Source organism: Mustela erminea, chromosome 7, assembly GCF_009829155.1.
Source record: "Mustela erminea isolate mMusErm1 chromosome 7, mMusErm1.Pri, whole genome shotgun sequence".
NCBI classification, from domain to species: Eukaryota; Metazoa; Chordata; class Mammalia; order Carnivora; family Mustelidae; genus Mustela; species Mustela erminea.
Window position 1 is genome coordinate 86,473,292 of NC_045620.1, and position 25,194 is coordinate 86,498,485.

At 38.3% G+C, this 25,194-nt stretch overlaps 1 long non-coding RNA gene across 1 annotated transcript; it reads right to left on the reverse strand.

The window, feature by feature from the left end:
* On the reverse strand, positions 1 to 24,716 carry LOC116594686. The gene is made up of 3 exons (XR_004287369.1): positions 24,690 to 24,716; positions 16,153 to 16,158; positions 1 to 90 (listed from the first exon to the last, which is right to left on the reverse strand). It is a non-coding gene; the product is annotated as an uncharacterized LOC116594686 (long non-coding RNA).
* Between the last annotated feature and the right edge of the window lie 478 nt (positions 24,717 to 25,194).

A 25,194-nucleotide genomic window follows, 5' to 3' on the forward strand; every position in this document is an offset into this window, starting at 1 on the left:
TTCATTTTTCTGTATGGTGTAAGAAAGTGGTCCAGTTTCATTCCTCCACATGTTGCTGTCCAGTTTTACCAGTACCGTTTGTGGAAGAGACTGGACCACTGGATCTATCCAATGGATAGTCTTTCCTTCTTTGTCAAATGGACCCATGGTTGTGGGTCCATTTCTGAGTTTTCTATTCTTTTCCAGTGAACCGTTTGTCTGTTTTTGTGCCAGTACCATACTGTTCTGATCACTACAACTTTGTAATATAACTTGAAGTCTGGAATTGTGTCCTCTTCAGCTTTGCTTTCCTTTTTCAAGACTCCTTTGGCTACCCTAGATCTTTTGTAGTCCCATAAAAATTTTATGATAGTTTGTTCTACCTCTGTGATGAATGCTGGTGGTATTTTGATAGGGATTACATTAAATATGTAGATTGCTTTGGGTCATATAGACATTTTAACAAAATTTGTTCTTCTAATTAGTGAACATGGAATGTTTTTGCATTCTTTTGTGTCCTCTTCAATTTCCTTTAGAAGTGTTGTATAGTTTTCAGAGTACAGATATTTTACCCCTTTGGTTAGGGTTATTTTATCCCTTTTTGTTGCTTCATTATTGGTGTATAGAAATGCAACAGATTGCTATACATTGATTTTTTAATCCTACAACTTTACCAAATTCATATGTCAGTTTTAGCAATTTTTTTGGTCGAGTCTTTTGGGTTTACAGTATCATGTCATCTGCACATAGTGAAAGTTGGACTTCTTCCTTGCCAATTTGGATGGCTTTTATTTCTTTTTGTTGTCTGACTGCTGAGGCTAGGACTTTTAGTACTATGTTGAATAAAAGTGGTAAGAGGGGACCTCCATATCTTGTCGCCCTTGCACTTAATCACTACACTATAACAAGAGGATTATAAAGAAATTATGAAAGCAAATAAAAAATGTAAAGAGTTACTTACAAAGGCTGCATTTCCTACATGGTTTTAACTGTAAATCAAGGAAAAGTAATTACCCACATAATCTAAAGTAGATTTGGTGGCAGGAATCAGTATTAAAAACAATAACAGAAATCTAAATCTCCATTTTTTCTTAATGTTTGTTTGTGCTAATATTATTATGTTGATTTAGAAGGAACATGCTGGGAACCTATTGAAGAATAATTCTGGGCCATTGTGAGGTACTCCCGGGGTTGGATCACTTCAAATAAGGTGAAGGGAGACCCAAGTCCCACTTCGAAATATAGGTGGGAAAAGTACACTGATGACTTGAATCCCCATATCTGATCTTTACTCTAAAACTATTACTTTTACACACTCTAGAGGGCAGCACCCGAGAGGTGCTACAGCATCATGGTTAAGATATGGAGCTCTGGAGCCCCATCTAGGTGTGAACTGAGTATGAATTCTCAGAAAGAACTGAGTGTGAATTCTGACTCTCCTGCAAGAGTCCTCTTGCCAAGTTTTCAGTCACACCAGCTCTGGCTCCTGATCTGAGCAACGGGGAGAAAAATAGCACTTACCTAATGGGTTATTCTGAGGGTTAAGTGAGATGACACTTTTAAAGGTAACACTTAACCTTGGAACGTAGTAACACCCCAAAAAACTTTGCTAGTATTCTGTAATCCCACTCCATACTGGTCAATAGTGTCTCTCAACTAGTTGTATGCCTAAAAGGTGGGTTTCTAAGATTTTTGCTTTTCTGTATCTACCTTTCTGCTCAGTATTTACAATGCTCAATAAATACATATTGATAGATTGATTGGCAAGAAGAGCAAAAGTTCTCCACATATAAAATTCTGAAACCAAAAAAAAAATAATAATAATTAAAAAAAATAAAAAGACAGCAAGTGAGTGGATTGCCATTTGGTCTTTTGATCATTCTATTTGTATTTGTATGATCAGAATCCTTCTCTTTTTATAAATCAGAGGAATAACTTCAGGAAGCCTCAGACATCTTCATGTAACATTAAATATTAAAATCAGAGCTGTGCATGAGCCTTGAAAATAGCCAGACAAACACATACTGAAAACATTTTACAAAGCCCTCTGCAGCACAATGAGCCAAGGGTGGCCGATGCGTCCGTGCAGCTGTGCACTCAGGGAACACGCACCCATTTGTCAGGGGCTGTCCATCTTGAGCACAGCTTATAGGCCTCTTCTCAAGAATGAGGTCACCCCACAGCCCAGATGGGCAGACAGACTGTAGAATGAGATATGTCTGGGTGCAGATGTGGGAAGAATTGGGACTAACAACCATAATGGAAACAGGAAATGAAAGTTAGGTCACCCCAACTGCACAGTTGTTGAAAAAGCAAAACTTAGCCATGTGGAATAATTTTCATGCTCCATAATGTTTACCACCAATCAGCCAATTTTACCAATAGGTTAGGCCATCACTATGAAACAACAACAACAACAACAAAAAACTCTCAAGGGTATGCATTAAATCCCTTCCCCATCAGTCTTCTTAGATTCTTCCTGCACTTCAACTTATTGCTAGATCTATAAGGTCATCTTATTCAAATATTTTAATAGCAAAACCATATTTCTCCCTACTGTTTAGAGCCACTACAAAGAACTTTGCAAGACCTTTGAAAACTAGAGGGACTTACCTCTTTTATTATCACTAAATGCCCATTATTTTCTCTTGTTTTATGTACCAGTAAGTCCTTCCTTCCCTTACAGTATACATAGATATGGATGTTTACTGTATAACAGATCCACATGCCCACCCATACGCACACAGAGCACAGACATACACACTTAGTGCTTTTGACCTTTATATGAGAAGTTATTTTGGAAAAAAGATGTAGCTGGGTCTCTGGGCTAGGAGAGCAGTGAGTCATTAATCTCTCAAGATGGTTAGCTTATGCTTGCTGCTGTGATGTTACTGACCTCACCCTCCAAAAGCACATCCAAGGCTGTGTGCTGACCTGAAAACTATGTTTGAACAGTCTCTGACACTCTGCCCTTGACCTCACATGGACACTGATGTCTTTTTGGATGAAGATAAAAGTCATGCACAACTAACACATACAGTCTGACAAAATTACCAGCTCCAAACCCTGCTAATTTTTCTTAAACTATGTATGACACTCTACTATTTCTAAAAGTCCATGATTTTACTCTTTAATATATACCAGGATTTTTTTAAAGTTGGGAAGCATCTACACAAAATATTTTCTAATTCTGCAAACTCTCTGTGATTATTCCATTTTCTGAAAACCTTAGAGTCTATGCGCCATGTCACCTAATTGTAAAACATCTTACACAATTCTCCTGTTGTTTCACTTCTATTAGGCCTGCTTTTCCAAATGAAGTGGGCCCAGAAAGAGGCAAAACTTAGGGAAAATGCTTAGGAAAAAAGTAACTTTCTTTATTTGCTATTTTTAAGCAAGAGCAAGGAAGAACATAGGGATTGCTCAGTTAATTAGCTGGCTATCCATTTATGTATATCAGAATTAAGTAGAATTCCCCAGATTTTATCTTATCTACCAAAAAGAAAAAAAAAAGATTGAGACTAGAAAGGAGAGTATGGACAAACTTAGATGAGAGAAACTAGAGCCTAATTCAAGAGTCAAATATAAAACTAGCAAGCTGAAGAGAATGAATTTAAATTCTGAAGAGAATGAATTTAAATTCCACGTCTCATAAGAAATGCACTCAAGATAAAATTACTAAACTCTTTAGAAAACCACAATGCAGAGAGGAGATCTTAGGAAAAAAGAAGACTAAAGAGTTTATCGGGCTACAAACTCAGTATAGTTCATTCATTCAATAGTTTATTCATTGACAAATATGTGTCAGGAACATTCTAGTCTCAGGGACTACCCAGTATGTGCCTGGAATTATTTTAGGCACCTTTAATGCAAAAAACAAGACAGATGAAGGTTCTGCTCTGATGGAGTTGACATTCTAGTGGTAGATATAGAAATTACACAAATGATTAAACGAACATGTAATGGCAACTGGAGATAAGTGCCAAGAAGAAAAATAATCAGAGTAAGGAAATAGAATGTGACTGTGAGGAGATATAAGGGTTTTATTTTATTTTATTTTATTTTATTTTAAGATTTATTTATTTGACAGAGAGAAAGAGAGAGGTCACAGAGAGGCAGAGAGAGGGGGAAGCAGTCTCCCTGTTGAGCAAGGAGCCCTAGGTGGGGCTCAATCCCAGGACCCTGGGATCATGACCTGAGCTGAAAGCAGAGGCTTAACCCAGTGAACCACCCAGGCGCCCCTAAGGGTTCTGTTTTAGACAGAGTAGTAAAATACAGACTTTCTGAGTAATTGATATTTAAGCAGAAATGAACTAAGGGAACAAATAGTAAATACAATGATCTAGGGACAAGAACAATACAGGTATAGGGCACAGCATCTGCACGAGTCTGGAGTAAGGAAGGAGCTTAGTGTGTACAAGAAACAGAAAGATCAAAAAGAATTGCCCAAATGGATAAAGCAGAGGGAGATGAAGAGTAGGGTGGGACAGGTAGGCAGATCATGCAGGATCTTCTTGGCCCAGTAAAGAAGACTAGATTTTGTGTGAGTGTGAGCTGGAGGATCCCGAAGAGCTCTGAGTAGGGAAGTATCATAAGGCCATTTATAATTTAAGAAGATCACTCTGTCTGCCATGTGAAGAATACATTAAATAGGATCCCAGAGAGGAAACCCCAAGACCAGTTAAGAGGCTCTTTCATCAGCACAGAGGAGAGATGGTGACTGGAGTGGTAGTGGTACAGGGATTGCAGGTGGAACACAGCAATGGGTTGAGGAGAAGGAGTCAAGAATGATAATTGGGTGTTACCTAGAGCTAATAGAGTGATTTGTGGGGCTGTCTACTGAGATGAGGAAGATCGGCAGAAGAGTGGAATTGGGAGCAGGGTAGAGAATCAAAAATTGCATGGGAAGCAATATTATTAACTATTCACCACAACTGCTTAAAATAACTAATAGGAACTTTGGCTATATTGTTGCAAATTTAGTATCCAGATCAAATGACACAATACATCCTCTCTACTGTTTGCTGTCTATACAACATCATAACCACTCTGTTCAGTACTAGACTTTACATGTTAAGGGGGATAGTGACAAAAGCCTACATTTAGAGGATGGAGTCTAGGAAAGAGAAGGGGCTTACATGAAAAGAGCTTGAGGAAACTGGGGAGGGGGGAAGTCAGAAATCCAGGCATCACCAGTTGGTTCTCTCTGAGGGCGATGGGGAGGATATGCTCCATGTCTGTCCTTAGCTTCTGGTGGTCTCAGGTGTTCCTCGGCATTCTCCCTGTGTCTTCACCTCCGCCTCCCTCTGTAAGCATCCATCTCTTCACATATCACTTTTGATATAAGGACACCAGTCATACTGGAGTAGGGGCTTACCCTACTCCAGTATGACTTAATCATAATTAATTAACTATAACTGGACCAGGAGAGCCACCACTGAGAAAGGTGAATACAGCACAAAGTGGTTGTTTCTCAACTATTAAAAGAAACTGAACTTATTCTGTGACTACAAAAGGCACTTAAGAAGAGGTGGGTGGAAGATACCAGGAGACAGACTTAAAAAAAGGAAGGGCTTTCTATCAGTTAGGAAACTATTCCAAAACAGACTAGCCAAGAATTCATCAGGAAGGCATATCAGACAGGAAACTGGACCAGATGATATCCAAGCCCCTTCCATCATGAGGGTTCTGTTACTGTAGATGTAAACTCTTCCTGGTTAGAAACCATCATAACCTTATTTTTAAAGTCTCCAATACGGGCACCTGGGTGGCTCAGTGGGTTAAAGCCTCTGCCTTCCGCTCAGGTCATGATCCCAGGGTCCTGGGATCGAGCCCCTCACCAAGACCCGCATTGAGCCCGTCATCAAGCCCCGCATCGAGCATCGGGCTCTCTGCTCAGCAGGGAGCCTGCTTCCCCTCTTCTCTCTCTGCCTGCCTCTCTGCCTACTTGTGATCTCTGTCTGTCAAATAAATAAATAAATAATCTTAAAAAAAAATGTCTCCAATAGGCTACATAGCAGAGGGTCAAAATATACTTAAAAATCCAACTTTTTTGACTTGACATTCAAACCTAGCCAATAAAACTTTAAAAAATATTTGTTAGTATTTTTTATTATTTATTTTTTGTGGAAGAGTGCTGATGAGGTGTTTTTTTCTCTGCAACAGAAAGCCTGGGTCAATTCCTTCAATTAATAACAAACTAAACCTCATAGTAAACAAGGAAAATAACCCTACAAAGTAACTTGGTAAATTGCTCCTGCCCATAAAAAGACCAGATAGAGAGAAAGCCAGAGTGAGTGATAACAGGAAATCATTCCAGTGAGACACATCTGCCAATGATCTTGAACAACTCTATTTCAAATAATTGTTGTAAGAAAAAATGAGATTGCCCCTGTATAAGGCACCTAGCAAGTGCCTGCACCTCAACAAATGGTTACTGTTTTATCACTATAATTATTCACAAATATTAAAACATGTCTATATGTTGTGCTATATGATCTTCGGTTTAAGAATTTCCAGGGAGATGGAGTGAGTCCTTTTCAGGACCCTCCTTTCACAGTGTTTAGAGCATAGTACTGAGGTTCCTTAATGAATCATCCATAAATTGACGGGGTATGATGACCTTTAGATCCTCACTGCTCTCACAGCCAAAGTTTCTATGAGATTTACCACCATGGAGAATATTCCCCCAAATGTGCTAAGACTTCCAAATTGGAATTAATAAGAAATTTTAGTAAAAGTGGCTGAATATGATATGACCATGTGGAAATAACTTTTCTTCATTTTAGTTAGAAAATATCATGAAAAAATGGCATTTATAAAATCAAAAATCCATAAAATCCTTAAGACAATACTTAGCAAGACATGCATGAGACCTATGTAAAGAAAATGTCAGAGTTCCTGAAAAATATAAGCTAATTATTTAATAATTGGAGACATAATGTTCTCAGATGGCAAAACTAAATGTTCTAATCATGTTAATTATTGACAAATTGAGTTGTTTGTTTAAGCATATCCAATAAAAACCCCAACAGCATTTTTCTCTCATTTAGCATGCTTGACAAAAAAGTTTCAAAAGTTCGTATGAAAGAATGTGTTTGTGTAAGAATGGCTAAACATATTTCAAAGAGAAAAAAAATGAGAAAAGACTGGATACAATACTGTAGACTTTATATTTCAGTACAGAACAAACTAAGTTCTGAATATACTCTAAAGCTAAATACAAAGTCCAAGCCTTCAAAATAAGGCAGGAAACCCAAATGGGTGAATATCTATCATCTCTCTAGTAGGGAAAGTCTTGAAAACAAGAGAACAAGCAGGAAAGAAGGAATGAACGAACGAACGAAGAAAGGAAGGTAAGAACCCATGGGATTGTTGATTATTTAAACATAAAGGTTTACATTATTTGTCAATTAAAATAGTATTAGCTAAATTAAAATGTATATAAACCAAAAGAATATTTGCAAGAATATGACAGAGGTTTATTACTCAGAGTATAAAAAACTCATATGAAGTTTATCTTAGTCCAGATGTCCAAGATGTGGACTATAAGACAGGATTAAAAGTTGGAGGATTTTAAAGATACAAATGTAGTGATCCGAAGGGGCACATGCACCCCAATGCTTATAGCAGCAATGTCCACAATAGCCAAACTATGGAAAGAACCTGGATGTCCATCAAAAGATGAATGGATAAAGAAGATGTAATATATGTATGCGCATGTGTGTATGCACACACACATGTACTGGAATCAAAAAACTGGAATATACATATACTGGAATATTATGCAGCCATCAAAAAACTCCAAAATCTTGCCATTTGCAACAATGTGGATGAAACTAGAGGGTATTATGCTAAGCAAAATAAGTCAATCAGAGGAAGACAATTATCATATGATCTCACTGGCATTAGGAATTTGAGAAACAAGATAGGATTATAGGGGAAGGGAAGGAAAAATGAAACAAAACCAAACCAGAAAGGGAGACAAACTAGAAGGCGACCGTTAATCTCAGGAAACATAAAGACAGTTGCTGGAGTGGAGGAGGGTGAGTGGGATGGGGTGGCTGGGTGATGGAATTGGGGAGCGTATGTGTTGTGTATTGTGTAAGACCGATGAATCATAGACCTGTACCCCTGAACAAATAATACATTACATGTTAATTTTTAAAAAGTGGGAGGATTTTATTAGGTGTATTAGTTTCCTGGGGCTTCCATAACAAAATACCATAAACTTGTGGTCTAAATGGAAATTTACTGTCTCACAGATCTGGAAACTAGACATCAGAAATTCAGGTGTCCACAGGGTCAGTTCTTTCTGCGGGCTATTGGGGAGGATCTGCTCCGTGCTTGTCCCCTAGCTTCTGGTGGTCTCAGGTGTTCCTTGGCTTATGGATAGCATTCTCCCTTTGTCCCCACTTCATCCTCTCTCTTTAAGCATCTATCTCTTCATATGGTGTTCTTTATATAAGGACACCATTCATATTGGATTAAGGGACCCTCCTACTCCAGTATGATATCATATTAACAAGTTACATCTGCAATAACCCTATTTCTGAATAAGTTCACGTTCTGAGGTACTAAAGGGTAGGACTTCAACACATGAATTTGGGGGGAGATAATTCAACTTATAACACTAGGAGAACTGCCTATGTGAAAGGAAATAAGGAGGAAGCCAGGCACGTTGGGAGAGCCATAAGAGATGGGGAGAGATGTAAGCCTGCCTGATAGTCTAAATAAAGGACAGGAAGCCACAGGAAAGTCCTTGAGACAAAATCAGCCAACGAAAAAGTTCTGTGTCTCCTAAGAATGGGTCTGCTTTGGCATCCCCCCACATTCAGTCATTGGTAAGGAGTAGCCCATCAGTGGTGTGGCCCCAGTGTAAACAGAACAATGGATTACAAAGTGCTGCAGTTAGGGCCCTCAGTCAATAATGCTTCTGTAGTAGGGGCTCTGGGAGGCACATTCTCATGGCTGCCACAATACCATCATAGGTAAATAGACAAAGAAAACATAAATAGTTTAGCTTCACTGGCAATCGTGAAAGTACAATGTAAGACAGCACCATTTTTTTCTTTATAAAATTATGAAAGTCAGGTTCTTTTTTAAAATAAAGATATTTAGTGCTGGTGAGGGTGAGCTGTTACTAATGTTACTGATAGGCTGTTATGAATGTAAACCAGAATACTATTTGGTAAAAATGCGTCTTTTAAAATTACCATGAGCTTTCACCTAGTCATACCTCACTTAGAAATCTATCCTGCTCAGAAATTCATGTAAAGATGTATGCACAAAAATGATTACTATAGTATTTATAGTCATAAAAAATAGATGCAATCAAAAAGAAAGTTTTAATCACAAGAAAATCTAAAGAAAATGTTGATGCATTTACTTAATGGGATAACATAAAAGCTACCAAAATTACACTTTTGAAGAGATTGTAATGCTACGGGAAAACCCTTATGATAAAATGTTAAGTTAATGAAGATCATTTGTTTTTTCATATGTAATTTGAACTCAACTATGTAAAAAATATGGGCATAGAAAAAATAACTGGAAGGAAACATGTCACATTTTAACAGTGATTATTCTTGGGTATAGGAAGATTTTTGCATGATTATACTCTTTGCATTCATCTTTTTTCTTCTATTTTGCAAAATGAACATTTAAACCAACCATTTATTTATGTTAAAATGTCAGCTCTACCACAGGAGAAAAGGAGATAAGAATTAGCCAAAGGCAGGAGGTTTTGGTGACAATAGCAGAATTGAGAGAATTAGAATCTCTTATTTTCTCATGATATGGCAGTGAAAGTGGAAGAGAAAATAAAGTAGATAACAAAATGCACCTTTGAGATTTGCTACTATCCGTGCTCCATGCAATCCTTATTCACCATGGGCAAAGAGGACCAGTTTAGCTAAAACAACTGGCTTGACTCCATTCTCTATAACCACCTCCCACTTTACGTCTAAACCAAAAAGAAGTGGCAATCCACTTTTAATAAATCCTCTCGATCCTAGAAAACAAGTGTCCTCTCACTAGAGAATAAAGCCTAAATGTACTGTGAGAGACCCCATGGCATCATTTCCTTTCCGTCACCTGGGGCTTACAAACTTATGTGATACCCACTGCTTTCTCACTTCCCTTCTGCAGAGCAGGAGATGGAAACACTAGGGCAAGCTGTTGTTTAGATGTCTCCTCCTTCGCCACTCCTTCTCTTCTGCCCTGTATCCACCCTCAGACAAAGCTGCACCTCTCCTCCTTCAGAGGAAATCACACCATCAGTTATATCTCAGTGGAGAAAGAGCACACCTACTTGACGTGGCGACCTTACTTTTCAGTGGTCAGTTAGTTATTGCCACAGTATGAATAAACTAGCTTGCCAGAGTCAACAGTTCAAGGAAGATGCTGTATTTTGCAAATCAGACAAATGGACAGCAAAAACATTTTTCTTTCTTTCTTTTCCCCTAACCAAGAAGAGAATCATTAGAAACAGAACTTCCTTGCAAAATGTCCAGTCTAATTTTTAACACAAATTGTTCAGAGGACTTTTCATCCTTTTGACATGGAAGAAACTAATTTATGTTCAATTTTAGAGAAGAGGGAGTGGAAAGAAAAGGGGAAATTCGCCATCCCATGAACAATAGCTTGTGAACAAGCTTTAAAAGTCTTGTACTGTTATGGTGGCTTGCCTCTGAAACTCCATTTCCAAATGTCTCCTGACCACATTACTCACATGATTTCCTACCACATCCTTCCAGCCATTCTAGTGTGTCAAGACTTCTTTTAAGCTCTCCCCTCTCCCTGGAGTGTCATTTCATTGTTCCTTGGATTTGACAATAGTGCCTTAGTTTGTCCCATCAACCTTTTTCCCTGGGAGGCAGTCGGCACATTTTAGCAGACTTTACAGCATTAAAGAAAAAAGGGGTGGGGGAGCCCTTCCTGATGTCTGTTCTGAATTTGTTTGTGTTCTGTTCTATGTGTATCCTTCCTTTGTTCTGTCGTCTGCATCAGATGGAAAGCAATCATCCTGCCTGAAATGCATCTATAGCCAAGGCTCCATGTAAATTACAGAGAGAGATGACAAATTTCATGGCCTGGTTATGGTAAAAATGGCAAATTTCACAGTTTGTCATGGATTAATAGAAAGGGAAAACAAACACAAATGAAGTCATCCCAATTGTTAGAAATAATTCCAGAGTGACTATTTGATGAATTTAAACAATGGGATGGAATGCAGGCCGTTCAACACGTAACCCACGATTTTAAATTTAATAAAGGACCTTGTAGTTTTATACTCAAACATACTCATGCTGAAGTCTGAATTCAAACACACATTTGCACGTCAGCCTGAGCTCATAATGGGCAAGCCCCAAATTCCAAACACCCAAGTTTACCCTCCTTCACAGAAAATAATAAGCATCCATGAAATGTTTTCATGATGAACCATGGACTGTAGATTTTTAGGGTCATTGGTGACATCATGATAGATGAGGAGATTTATCTGCATGTTTGGAAATGTTACACAGCTCAGTCGATCCACCTGGAAAGTATCTTTAAAAGATTAAGGAACTGAGCCCATCTTCATAGTTCATGCTCTTTAGTTCTAGTTTCAACTTTATTCCCTCTCTTTGCTCATTCTCAGTTACCACTGCGACCTTGTGAAAAACGTGTTGACCAGGCTTCATTCACCATGGGATTCTGAGTAGGGTCTTAGGAAAGAATTGGGTAATCCATCATCATCTCTTTAAACTCAGATTCTGTAGCCTGGGCTTTAGGGCTGGCATTCCTGCGGCTTTGGTAACTGTTTCTCCACATTGTCTAAAACCTCTCAAAAGAATTCCTCATTGTTTCAGAACCTGAGCAGCATTTTTGCACTGTACCTCATTTCTGTATCTGTATTTGGTATATGGGCCATGTATTCCTTGTCTTATCACTATAGCATTCATGTCTAGGGTCTGAAAGAAGCATATTCCGAGATTATAACAGAACTGCAGACAGTCCAAAAAATTCATTAAAGCTAATATTTTCAGGTTGCCTGATACTTGTCAATTCAATCAAATTGACCATAAAAAGTTTAGTCTGAATAAACCTTTCAGCTACTTTGGATTCTTCAACAAAATAAAGAGTTCTAAAAATAATGTAAATTCCAATAATATGTGTACAGGTAAATAAAAATGGGAAAAAATTTAAATGATGACATTTGATGCCTTCAAGCACTAAACATTTAGAGACTGTCCAAAATTCTAAGGTGGAACAGGCACTGGACATTCTGAAGAGTTTATGTCATACAAGTGCCATTTGAATTTCCTAATAAAGCATCATTCATTTTTCATCACTGCATCTTAATAGACTACTATATCCAAAGCAATCGCATTTGGTATGTTGTCAACTTTGAAAATCATGACTGACTTATCTGAAAATTGGACACAAACAACAAGGAGTAGTGAAATACAAATGCCTCTATTTTTACTTTATTGGGAGTTTTCCAAGAAAATGGAACAGAACACAAGCAAAATAACTTTGGCTTCACCTTCAATCCCTTCAGTGCTTACATCAATAGTCTGTCTTACTTTTTCACCTAGTTTATATATCACTTTGCAATGTTCCCGAGTGTATGTCTTACCTATACAACTAGACTGTAAGTTCCTTTAGGGTAGGGACTTCCCCTTATTTAACCTATCTAGGGAGCAATAAGTTCAGAGCCATAAGTTCTAGCTGGCTTGAGAGGCATTCCTAAGGACCACATCAAGGCCATCAGCTGCACAGCTTGCCAATTTAACTGTAGTCATTTGCAACAGGTCTTCCTAAATCATTGCTAAGGACGCAAGCCTCCAGAGCTCCATGGAATATCACCACTTAATATTCCCAGCACTGCTATAGAAAACAGTTTCATATGCAAATATAGCCACTCAGCTTTCTGATCATAGAAGCTTCACATTAAGGAAAGGCTGCTAGAACATCTGGTGTCCCATCAAGTTCCAAATATCACCATCAGTAAAGAGTGAGCTTGACTTGGTGAGCGAGGATAAAGGCAGTAGCTTCTGGCTGAGCCCCCATTCCATATTGCTGATGGAATCTGAGGAGTATAGTCATTTGCTCTAAGTCTGTGACAAATGATATAGGTTCTGGCAGATAAGGAAGAACTTAAATCTGAAGCTGTTTTAAGGCCACAGAGTCATATGCTTAGTAGTGCTCTATCGTCTTAATCCTCATTCCTTTTCAAGAAAATTCTGCAATTTTATACAGAGGAGGGTAAGAATGGAGGTGGTGGGCAACATCACAGAGCCATTCTAGAGGTAGGAATTTACTTTCAAAAATAGAGATTGAACAAAGAGATTGAGAGTTGGGTGCAAAGCTGAAGTCTAAAGAACCCAAAGCAGTCCTCAAAGCAATAGCTAAAGCCATGGGAACTGGAACAAAAAATGAGAAGTAGAAACCCAGAGCTAGAAGCTGTAAAGAATCAAAAGTGATAAATCTAATACCAATGAGCTATAACTTAAACAATGACCATTTTTATTTACTTGTTCTCTTATACAAGTTTAAATCAGACGTTTAGATAAGCCATAAAGTTTGAAGAACAAAGACAGAAATGTACATTGCCTCTTCATGTTTCTTTCATCTCATAGAAAAAAATGAGGGGACTTCCTAAACATACCCAGTGGAAAATTCAGGTTCAATTTGAAAATTCTTGAATCAGGAGACTGTCTCCCTTGTCCTTTCTTCTTAGCCCTACCCAATGCATCATTTTCAGGAATTGGCCCTGGTTTTCTTTTACTGCAACCTTGAGATCTCTATTTTGAATTTTGTGGCAACATGAGAGGTAGGGTTTGGTCTTATTAGGCTGGGTGCAGGTATGAGTGGTAAAAATGTAGTTGACTCCCTTCAACGGGAGTTATTAGGGTTGAAATGTGATAAATGCAGCCTGAAGAAACAGCCAGAGCTCTCTCACAAAGCTTGCTCCTCTCCTGCCTGATACCTGTTAGGTGCATCTCATCTCAGAGAGCAATCTGTAGGTCTTCTTAACTGACCTAAAACATCTCCAGGTATCCTGCTTCCAGAGCCATGGCAGCAATCAGATTGCAAGTTAATGGTTAATGGTTAACAAATTACAGGTTTATGGTGGCAGTCAGATTGCTGGTTAAATTGACTTAAGTCTAGGAATGCAGACCTGGGTTTGCCACTTACTAGCTCTGAGTCTTTGAGTAAAACTACCTCATTTTTTTTTTTTAAGACTAAATTCCCCAGTTAACAAAATGTATCTTGCTTTAAGATGCATGTGTGTATTAGGTTTATAAGACCGGCTGTGATGATGATGATGATGATGATGATGATGATGTAGAAGAAGATGATGATAATGTTGATGACGATGGTACTTATTAGCTACTTAACCCCAAAACAGTATTTCCTACTGGTATAGGTTGGCCAGCTCTGCTCCAGGCAAGACTCAGGGATTCAGGCTGTACCTAATAAGTGGTTCTGACTGAAGCCCCCATTAAATCCTCTGTCTATGCCCCAAAAGGGAGGAAAGAAACAAAGAGAATCTCATGCAGATTTCAGAGGCCAAGAAACTGTTTACACCCCAATAACCAAAACTTGTCCCACAGATCCACCTACATTCAGTAAGGCTGGGGAATACACCCAGGAAGAGGAGGGGAAACACAGACATTGGTGAGCACTGCTATGATCTGTCCTGGCCACTATGGAGGCAGTTTATCGAGTTATTGGCTGTGGATTTGTGAAACTGGGCATGAAGGATCTTGAACACTCAAAACCAAGATATAATCCAAAGAACCAAGAGTTGTAAGTGGAGATTTAGAGAAGACATCTTCGTAGATGGGGAGCTAACAAGGGATGAATATAACGATTTTAGTGGGCCTGCTCATTGCCCTTCTGCTTCCCTGGATAGTAGAGAATGCTTCTCTCCTTAGTCTCACTGTAGCTAATACGACATGAAGCCAGATGTCTTTGTAAAGTCACTGTTTCAGAGGCTGCAGAGATCACTATAAATTGGTACAATCGAGAAAGACTTCAAGTGAAGAACTTATCTATGTTTTTAGATAGGTGAAGAACTAAACAATGGATAGAAGGGTAAAAAGTTCATGTTCTGTTAGCTATATTTTTCCCCTCATCACCAAGCTTTACAATGAAAATTAAAGAAGGGAAGATCACTAAAATTTTCAGTTATAGGGTGACAACGGTATTAAATAAAAATAGCAACAACCTATGTTCTTCTATTCAAAACAATTAAAAATGTGATAGGCAAATTATTTTTTGAAATATTTTATTTATTTATTTGACAGACAGAGATCACAAGTAGGCAGAGAGGTAGGCAGAGAGAGAGGGAGAAGCAGGCTCCCCACTGAGCAGAGAGCCTGATGCGGGGCTTGATCCCAGGACCCTGGGACCATGACCTGAGCCGAAGGCAGAGGCTTTAACCCACTGAGCCACCCAGGGGCCCCGGCAGATTATTTTTTAAAGATGATAACCTTTCAGTTTCAGTTCTGAATGTGATCATACAGGCCAATCCTTTGTCAGTAAAGAGAAATTTTCGTGAGGGATATTTTCAAAGAGTGTTCCTGGTCTGCTTATAGAACTGCCTAAGAATCTCATCATACTGGTGCCTTCTGTTTTAACTGAACAAAGAAAGGGGAGGAAAGTAAGTAAGATAAGAAGGACTGGACTCAGAAAAAAAGAATATCCAGGAAGTGATCAATAATTCTACATACTGTCTTCTAGGGTACAAGGAAAAGAGTCAAGGGTTTTACCACCAAGTTTAGATAAAGTCTCATAGCTTGAGAAGTTTTCATGCCAAAGCATCAATGTTGCATTCCCTAAAAATACTCTATGTATGTTATAAAAAGGAAATAGAACAACATTATAGTTCAAGCACCTACAGATCTTCCTCATTCAAGTGACTTCTTCTCAATTATTAGAGGTCTATAGATAGATGAAAATGTAATTCTGTTATGTAGCACCTGATAACAGGAGAAATATGGAGAGGCTGATACATACCTAATACCCAGTTGTAATATTTATTATATTTTATTTCAATTAGCTTTTCTCCTAATGTTAGAACATGATCATAGGTAATGGAATTTAATTAACTTTTACAGGTCTATTCTAACAAATAATGTACCCTATTTTTAATGCATTTGTAAGAGCAGAAGCATTTACCTTTCTCTGTGATATACGTTATCCATAAGAAAAACAACTTATTTTCTCTAAAACCGTTTCTTCCTCCTGAAGTTTCTAATTTTTTTTAATGTTTCCTCCCATGCTGCTGATTTATCACTTGCTTTTCAGGCCCACGACCTGCCCTTCTATACTCCGCTCTGTATTACTGGGGCTGGAACGCTACAAACTACATTTCCCAGATACCCTTGCCAGCTGACTGGTTATATTCTGCCTGGTGGAGGAACACCTGGAAGATCAGAAAGTGGGTGGAAAGACAGAAGCAGTGTTTTTCTCTGCCTCTGATTTCAACAGCACAGCGGCTGTTGAGTTTCTGGTGGTAGGGCAGCAGCACAGGCAGAGGGATTATAACCGCTAGAGAACGGGCAGCCCCTCGTACATGGTTCTTGTTACAGTTGAGGCAACTCCTCATAGGCAGTTCAGCAGCAGCAGATTCTAGGCTCCTGGGCTCCAGCCCAAGAGCACCAATAGCTCCCTCCGTTTTCCATTAGTCCAAATTTGAAAACTTGAGGTCATTCATGACCATTCTCCCTCTATCTTACAGCTTGTCAATCATCTTTTTCATCACAATAGGTCTCACAGGAATATATTCTTTCTTTTCTGTTCCCTCTCCATGGAGCTGGCCCACTCCCGACCTATTTCTTGGGCCACTGCAATAGTCTCCCAGACACTGAAACTGGCAGAGAGCTGAGGTTTTTTTTTTTTTTTTTTAAGATTTTTATTTATTTATTTGATAGACAGAGAGAGATCACAAATAGGCAGAGAGGCAGGCAGAGAGAGAGGGGGGAAGCAGGCTCCCCGCCGAGCAGAGAGCCCGATGCGGGGCTCGATCCCAGGACCCTGAGATCATGACCCAAGCTGAAGGCAGAGGCTTAAACCACTGAGCCACCCAGGCGCCCCGAGAGCTGAGTTTTAATTTTGGTTCTTCCACTTATTTGCTGTGTGGCCTTGGACAAGTTATTTAACTCCTTTAAAATTCAGCTTCCTCAACTGCAATAATGGTAAGCAAAACGCTAACGCTTACTGAGCACCCACAATGTACTTTGGGTTCTGCTAAACACTTTATAGGCATTATCTACTTCAATACTGATAATCCCATGAGCTGAGGTTATTCTCCTCATTTTTGCAGCTGAAAAGAAACAAGATTTAGGAGGGTTAAGAAATTTGCTTAAGGTCTCACAGCCAGTAAATGGAGGAAGTCAGAGTTAAACTCAGACACTTCTAACTTCAAATCCCATACTTTAAAGCTTATTTAAGCGCTGATCATAATATAGATATTGTTAAGGTTATTGTGATGATTAAATGAGACATATACAGCACTGATAGGGTCAACATATAGTAAGCATTCAATGAATACTAGATATTATATCATAAGAGTGCTGTAATAGTCTTTATATTTTGTACATTATATGTGTGCATCAATATTTTGTGCTCAAAATATTCTGCTTTGTCATCTTAATGCAGATAACTGGATGTTCATTTCCCACAGAAACATATATGAGATTAATAGGAAAACAGAATTTGCTTATAGTTAGATTTCTTGGAACATATAAGTTCTGTAGACCCACACTAGCATTAAACATACCCTCATATTTCCTTATGTATTAATTTGTTCATGCCTAAATATATCCTTTTCTTTTTGTGTAGGCATAGTCTTAGTTAACACTTAATATAAAAACTAAGTCTTGAATCTTTGAGTATTGGACATAACAGTAAGACAAATGGAAAATCCAACTTCTGGGAAGGTGGACATGCCCAGGGAGAAAAGTAGCAGCCCAATTATAGAGAAAAGGGGGAAAAACATAAAGGAAAATCCCATACATGCCTAGAGTTAAACACAAATCCAGTGAACTGTGCTTCAAAATACACTCAGGATATCTTTTCAGGTGGTTTAGCTTTGTGCTTTGCTGAACTGCTGGCTTTGTTTGTTCTGATAAGAATATTTTATACCCAAAGGTCAAAAATTAATAGCTAGCAACCCAAAAAAGCTTCTTGATTACTTTCTGTCATCAATTCTTAAAACTTCCGGAGCATCACCTTATCCTCAATGGATTTTGTTCATTTTTAAAGCAACCTGTCTCCTCTTCTCATTAGTGGTTAATTAGAATTAGTTCGTCAGTAGTCATTGCAGTGTAGTAAAAAGAGGAGTGGACAGGTGTCAAGAGACCTGAAGTCGGATGGTGACTCTAATGCTAAATACCTTTGTGAACTTTCTGGGCATTCATTCTCTCATTTATACAATGAGACCTGCAGTTTCATCTTGTGCAGAAATTTTATGATTCTAATTAAGAATGATTTTCCATTCTGATTCATTGCAATGAATTGAAGCACACCCAAAGAATGAATTTGGCTGCATTCCAAAATGCTGCCTCTGGGAACTCTAATCTTAACAATTTCACAGAAAATTCAGTTGGCCAAACACTCTCTGAACAACTACTATGTGCAATTGCTTAATGTTTTGGAGGATACAGGTCCTAGTACAAACCCCCAGAGATCTTATAGACTAATTGGCGAGGCAAGACACATACACCAAAAAAGAAGATGTTACACACAAGGCAGAACAGGACATGAATCAGTATCAAAAGTACTAAGAAGACAACATGGCGTAGAATAATAACTGACAAAAAAAAGAGCATGGGCCACTTACAGAAGAGTTCAAAGGCAAGTTTGACCAAAGTGGAAAGGATGGTAGAAGAATGAGATGAGCCAGAAAATAGTCTGGTCAGATAGTGACAATTGAATACCTGTATGAGGAAACTTGACTTCACAGATTACACAATGAGGAACTATTATGAGGTTTTGTGAAGAAAATAATAATTTCCAGAATCATGCTGAATTTCAAAATTATGTTAGTTTTCATGACATACAGATTTTTCACACATCTGGAGTACTGCTAAATCTTTAGAATTTGGTCTTCATCTCATTTAAATTGGATGGGTTGAACAGATTCTTATAATCTGCAAGAACACCATTTCAAACATACAAGTCAAACTTCCACACATCCCCTTAAGTGGCATTTGCTTCAATTAAGATACTTTTAACTTAATGTGAATAAAGATCAAAACTAGAAGCTAGTGGCAAAGTAAAAGCATCAGAATGCCAGTCTCTAAAACCTTCTCTTTCTTCTCATAAATAAAGTATAAATCATTCCATAAGGAGCTATTGAAGATTGGCTTACCTCGCACACCTCTACACATGTGTTGCCTATTCATTCCTGCAGTCTTCCAGTAAAGTTAAAACTGTGTCTTTTTTTTTTTTTTTTAGATTTTATTTATTTATTTATTTGAAAGAGAGAGAGAGAGAAATCACAAGCTGTGAGGAGGGGCAGAGGGATAGGGAGAGCAGACTCCCTGCTGAGCAGGGAGCCCAAGGCAGGACTTGATCCTAGGACCCTGGGATCATAACCTGAGCTGAAGGCAGGTGCTTAACTGACTGAGCCACCCAGGTGTCCCCAAACTGTGTCTTTATCCTAAGAAGGCATTCAATTATATTTTAGAGGGTGACCATCCCAACCACTTGGGTGGCTGATGGACATTTCCTGGTTTTGTTGTATTTAAAATAACCAAACCAAAAGCTTCCCGCATTCACCACCAGTAGCTAAAGACAGAAGAAACCTCTATCTATTAACATGAAACTTTGCTGTTTTCTCTACTGAATTAACTCCAATCATTTTCAAGAAAGAACATTTCAATACATTTTTCTGACAGGTAGGAAATTAACTACATACCAGAAGCTATTGAATTCAACTTTAACAGTATCAATAAACATTTCTGATTAAATTATGAAATTGATTTTATAATTTTGACCATTATGTTTTTACATCAATATCATCATATGACAGTAAATGTAGTTACTGCTTCCTTATTGATCTCAGACATAGCACTCTAAAGTACTCATTTGACTATATTACAAAATCAAACTTGATTTCCTGTAGTACTGCAGTAACTTCAGGTCATAATCTAGTCTGAAGAATCAAAATAGATGAATTATTCAGTTATTAAAAGATATATTTTTCCTTGGAGGAAAAGGAACACTTTGGTCAAGCCACCCTTAATGGTTATGATATAGGATATTTCTCCATATGGGATTACTTTGTGTGGGTCTCACATAAATACACTATCGCCTCCTGCTTGTATGTTATCAATCATGTTTCTGGTGAATGATGTAAATACCACTTGAAGAAAAAGAAATCTTTGTCCTTCATACACAGAAATGCAACAAAAATACAATGTTTCCATGACTGAAAAAACCCATGTCTTCGTCTCACTAGCCCATCCCATCAAAATAATATTAATACATTGAGTCATTGTATTTCCCAGGAAAGCTACAGGTTTCATGTATCTTTCAATGGATTAATTTTAAAAACAAACCAAAAAATGATGCACTGAGTGTGTGGCAGAGTTAATACAAAGCTGTGAGCGCTCACCTTAGAGGCCCAGCATCCCTAGATAAGCCCACATAAAGACATTTCATGTTTGTCAAAACTTCTTCCCTAAAGAATTGATTTTCAAATTAGAGTATGGGGAGACCACTCAAATTGTCTTGTCTACTACTCCATTAGGTATATAAGGATAGCAAGGCCTACAGTCATTAAGGGAGACAAAGAAGGAGCCATAGCTGGTTTGTAACAGACTAAGACTAGACCCGAGTATCTTATCTCCCAGCCAAAATCCTTTTTTTAATTTTTATTTTTTTTTTATTCCAGGTGCACCCTGATTATAATGTTAGAAGTAGCCCATGAAGTAAGAGTTTACATACCAAACCCAAGGTAAATTACATCCACCCCAGAACCAAACAAATGAGTCCATACTAGAGATGTTCTTAGGCTAGACTTCGGGGGTACTACCTTAGGGGTTCTGTCTGTTTGTTTTTGGCCTTTGGTTTTGGTTTTGGTTCATTTCTACTTCCATGAAACTAGGAATTCTTTGTAAGGATACTAAAAAAGAAAGAAAGGAAGAAAAATTTTCCATGCATTTCACAAAGAACTAAGTTATGAATTCAGTGGTTCAAAGTACCAAAAAGATACATACACTTTTTCTATGAGGATCTGTCACCACTTTGAGTTTGGAAGGTCAGATTATATCCCCTCCTCTTTGCTTCTCTTTGTCCTTGCATTACCATTTGTTAAACATAACTTCCTTGAAAAGGTTTCTGTTATATGACCAATGTTTAAAAACAATGGGAATAAAAACATCAAATTATAAGTGTTCAATAAATAAAGTCCTAGGATCTTCAAGTTGGATCCAGTCATTTTTTTAAAAGATTTTATTTATTTATTTGACAGAGATCACAAGTAGACAGAGAGACAGGCAGAGAGAGAGGAGGAAGAAGGCTCCCTGCTGAGCAGAGAGCCTGATACGGGGCTCGATGCGGGGCTCGATGCGGGGCTCGATGCGGGGCTCAATCCCAGGACCCTGGGATCATGACCTGAGCTGAAGGCAGAGGCTTTAACCCACTGAGCCACCCAGGCGCCCCAAGTTGGATCCTGTCATAAAGCTCACTTCACCCAGGCCTGCTCAGAGTAGAAATGTCCTGTGTACCATCCCAGAAAATACCCACCTGGTTTTGTCTCACAACTCTGGAGCCATAGGATTTTCTCTTTTCTAGATAGGTCATTCCATTTATGAATAATACTGAACACTGGAGGTTTTTCATAGTAAAATACTAAAATGCAGTCAAATGCTCTACCACTGAGCTATACCCCCAATAAAATACTAAAATGTATTAACTGAATGATTTAATGCCTCCAGAAAAAAAGGGGGGGTATTAAAACTGTCCCTTTAATTAACCAGGAGTCTGACCCTAGATATTAGTCACCTGTTTTATTATAAGATTATCTTCCTGGTTTAGTTTGAGGTAAGATAAGCATATCTCTGAAAGGAAAGATATTTCCAGGAAGCTTGGAAGAGACAAAACAACAGAAATCTAATTTTTTTTTTTAACTGACTCAGACGTTGGATTTCTTCTATAGAGCAGAAGTCTTGGAAAGGACATGGTAGCACCTATGACTTCAAGCTAATCATAGGCACTGCTCTAACCAGGATGATAACCTATTCATTGCTTTAACAAAGACGACTTACGGTATGAATAGGCAACCTCTGAGATAGATCAACAATTGCTTTGTTAGACAATTTTATAGAATGTCTTCTGTATGTGCAGCTCTTCGCAATACTCTCTACAATACTCTTAAGCTCAACCTTCATGAGCTACTGTAAGAAACAGATACATAAATCTGCATGAAGAACACAGAGAATATGTTATTGCAAAAAGAAAGGTCAGTGATCAAAAGGAGAAAGTCCAGTTTCCACCAGGGGTTCCATCTTGTTCTGCTTCTCTTGCCTGGATTCTTGGCCTTCTAACAACCAGTTAAATGTTCCACTCAAATTCATTTTTCACACTGGTTATTTATGACCTTTCTAAAATACTAACCTGATTTAGCTATTCCCTTGCCCCCAAGTAAAAGTGCATGTTCCTGGACATGATATATAGTCATTGATGAAAAGTCCCTACTGTTCTCCAGCCATGTCTCCCAGTACCAGCCTCACCTCATACTTTGTCCTCCAGCCACACTGACCCAGATACCCAGAGCTCTCTCAACTCTGGGTCTTTACCCACATGACTATTCACTGAGGATGAGAGTTTTTCATTATTTTCTTCGTAGAACAAATTCTGAGTGAAGCTTCAGGTCTCAGCCCAAGTATTATCTTGCTAGGAAGTCATCCTTACCCTCCCAGTCAGGGTCTGACTTTCCTCTTCTTGGTTCAAGAGCACCCTATGTTTATCTTGGTTATAGATTTGTAAACTACTGAAAATCTATAGCTATTATGGTCCACACCACTTGGGTTTTGTGATCATCTTACCCAAAGGGAGAGAGAGAAACAAAGAGAGTGATGGAAGATGGATGAAAGAAAGAAAGGGAATTTTTCATAAATTATTATTAAACAGTAGATGATAATCTCCTAGATGACAAAGTTTAATAGATGAGTTAGTGAGATGATGTTAGTGGCTTTAAGTGGCACAAAGGAGTATTTATAGTGTCTACAGATTATATTCCAAGCCCTGTCTGCTCAGACATCCTTTAAGTAACTTAGTAATATGAAAACTCCAATTATGATATAGGTGAAGGACATTCAGCATGGGTTTCTTTATTTTGGGGGGTGGCAAAACTTAGTCATCTCTTTATTTTTTAATTAACATACAATGTATTATTTGTTTCAAGGGTACAGGTCTGTGATTCATCAGTCTTACACAATTCACAGCACTCACCATAGCACATACCCTCCCCAATGTCCATCACCCCGCCACCCCATCCCCCATCCTTCTCTCCTCCAGCAACCTGTTTGTTTCCTGAGATTAAGAGTCTCTTATGGTTTGTCTCTTTCTCTGGTTTTGTCCCATTTCACTTATTCCTCTCTTCCCCGATGATCCTCTGCCTTGTTTCTCAAATTTCACATAACAGCAAGAACATATGATAATTGTCTTTCTCTGATTGACTTATTTCGCTTAGCATAATGACCTCTAGTTCTATCCATGTCGTTGCAAATGGCAAGATTTCGGGGTTTTGATGGCTGCATAATACTCCATCAGACACACACACACGCACACACACACACACACACACACACACACACACGCACACTCACATCCCACATATTCTTTATCCATTTATCTTTTGATGGACATCTAGGCTCTTTCCATAGTTTGGCTGTTGTGGACATTGCTATAAACATTGGGGTGCACATGCCTTTTTGGATCACTACATTTTTATCTTTGGGGTAAATACCCTGTAGTGCAATTGCTGGGTCATAGGGTAGCTCTATATTCAGCTTTTTGAGGAACCTCCATGTTTTCCAGAGTGATTGCACCAGTTTGCATTCCCACCAACAGTGTAGGAGGGTTCCCTTTTCTCTGCATCCTTGCCAACATCTTTGTTTTCTGACTGGTTAATTTTAGCCATTCTGACTGGTATGAGGTGGTATCTCATTGTGACTTTGATTTGTATTTCCTTGTTGCTGAGTGATGCAGACACTTTTTCATGTGTCTGTTGGCCATTTGGATGTCTTCTTTGCCAGAATGTCTGTTCATGTCTTCTGCCTATTTCTTGATTGGATTTTTTGTTCTTTGGGTGTCAAGTTTGATTAAGTTCTTTATTGATTTTGGATACTACCCTTTATCTGATATGTCATTTGCAAATATCTTCTCCCATTTTGTCAGTTGTCTTTTGGTTTTGTTGATTATTTCCTTTGTGCAAAAGCTTTTTAACCTCATGGAGTCCTAATAGTTCATTTTTGCCCTTGCTTCCCTTGTCTTTGGTGATATTTCCAGGAAGAAGTTGCTGCAGCTGAGGTCAAAGAGGTTGCTGCCTGTGTTCTCCTCAAGGATTTTGATGGACCCCTGTCTCACATTAAGGTCTTTCATCCATTTTGAGTCTATTATTGTGTGTGGTTTAAGGAAATGGTCCAGTTTCATTCTTCTGCATGTGGCTGTCTAATTTCCCCAACACCATTTATTGAGGAGACTTTTTTCCCATGGATATTCTTTCCTGCTTTGTTGAAGATCAGTTGACCACAGTGTTGAGGGTCCATTTATGACTATCTATTCTGTTCCATTGATCTATGTGTCTGTTTTTGTGCCAGTACTGTACTATCTTGATGATGACAGCTTTGTAATAGAGCTTGAAGTCCGGAATTGTGGTGCTACCAGCTTTTCTTTTCTTTTTCAACATTCCTCTGGCTATTTGGGGTCTTTTCTAGTTCCATACAAATTTTAGGATTATTTGTTCCATGTCTATGGAAAAATTTGATGGCATTTTGATAGGGATTGCATTAAATGTGTAGATCCCTCTAGGTAGCATAGACATTTTCACAATATTTGTTCTTCTAATCCATGAGCATGGAACGTTTTTTCCATTTCTTTGTGTCTTCCTCAATTTCCTTCATGAGTATTTTATAGTTTTCTGAGTACAGATTCCTTGTCTTTTAGTTATATTTATTCCTAGGTATAGTATGGTTTTGGGTGCAATTG